This window comes from Aplysia californica, unplaced genomic scaffold (assembly GCF_000002075.1).
Source record: "Aplysia californica isolate F4 #8 unplaced genomic scaffold, AplCal3.0 scaffold00303, whole genome shotgun sequence".
NCBI lineage: Eukaryota > Metazoa > Mollusca > Gastropoda > Aplysiida > Aplysiidae > Aplysia > Aplysia californica.
In genome coordinates this window covers 708,562-710,001 of record NW_004797573.1, presented here as the reverse complement: position 1 = coordinate 710,001, position 1,440 = coordinate 708,562, and the positions used below count along the sequence as shown (strand labels likewise).

At 39.8% G+C, this 1,440-nt stretch overlaps 1 protein-coding gene across 1 annotated transcript in view; it reads left to right on the top strand.

Annotated features, from left to right (window-relative positions):
* LOC106012242 overlaps nt 1-1,440 on the top strand; it is a gene marked incomplete in the record, with an annotated part of 8,986 nt that overhangs the window by 1,065 nt on the left and 6,481 nt on the right.

Genomic DNA, 1,440 nt, shown 5'->3' with positions numbered 1-1,440 from the left:
ACTCAAATAATCCTTCAAATTATTCTAGGCCTAGCCTAGCAAACGCGGCCAACTGACATTCCGCGCCTGGCAGTTACTACATGTACACATCATGTATTCGGCCTCGGCCGCAAACGCTTTCCCGTCCTTTGTAGGCCTAGCGCTTGGCAAAGACTGGCGCAAATTACGCGTTTTCCCTTGAAACATAATCTATTGCTGCAACACATACAGTTCATGTTTCTTTTTGTCAAGCAAGCACGATGGAAATGTGATCTCATTGGATATATTATTGGTCCATTGAACCAATCACAGACAAGATGCATTATATTATAAAGTTATAAGACTCGTATGAGAGATGTGTAATAATGTCACAATGTTAATCCAAATAATTAGTCACTATTGTGGGTCATTCCTGTAGGGGTCACGGAATGTGTCATGGCCGAGGTAATTGGCGGGGGGGCACTTTCTGCGAATGAGGTAAGTCGAGAAAGAATGCAAGGGTTCATTGATTTAAGCTCCGGGCCCAGAACATTTGCTGTTGACAGGTAAGTGAACTGGTTTGTTACAACATACAACAACTAAAAAAGGCTAGCTTAACTGTTTCCTTTAATTTATAAGCTTATTCTCTTCATTGAAAACTTTCTTCCACCAGCGATGATCAATGTAGGTATTTGAATTCCTGTCCTTTATTTTTCCATACCTTGTTACTATAATATTACATGTCTTCTGGTAGCTTCAATCTTATATAATTCAAACTGTAGTGAAATGAGCAGGTGTTCTTACTTTCATATTTTAAGTTGCAATATTATATTACTATTAGTCATATTTCTTCTATAATATTTGGTGCATTGGTCTTTTCTTGCCCCTTCTTGGACTGTGTGGTACGCTCCTGGGTTCTGGGTTAGGCTTAAAGTTAGATTCAAGGTTGTTGGTTACTGTAGTACTATAGTAGTCTGTCGAATGGAACGATTTATATGATCAGACTGGTCAAGTAGAATACATACATGAAGTATGAACAGAAACAATCGTTAAGGAGAATACATACATGTAGTATGAACAGAAACAATCGTTAAGGAGAATACATACATGTAGTATGAACAGAAACAATGTGATACACCGTCAAGTAGAAAAGTATGAACAGAAACAATGAGTTAGACCATGCATTTGACTGACACACCTAGTGCTTATTAATATTATTAATTGGCATTCTTGTACGTGTACCACCAACTCCCCCTCCCCCCTTTTTGTGTTTGTTTCGCTAGTGCCGCTGTGAGAGGCCGTGGTCTCTGTCTTGGCAGCTGGTGTGTAATCAGTGTTAACGGTTTACAATTGTACACCCCCCCCCCCTCCACCACTTACACACAGTTTTCCTTCCAAGAACACATTCGCACATCATACGCAACGAGGCAAAACGAGGAATTAAATACCGGCACATGTAGGCTCGTTAATTATAGACTCTGA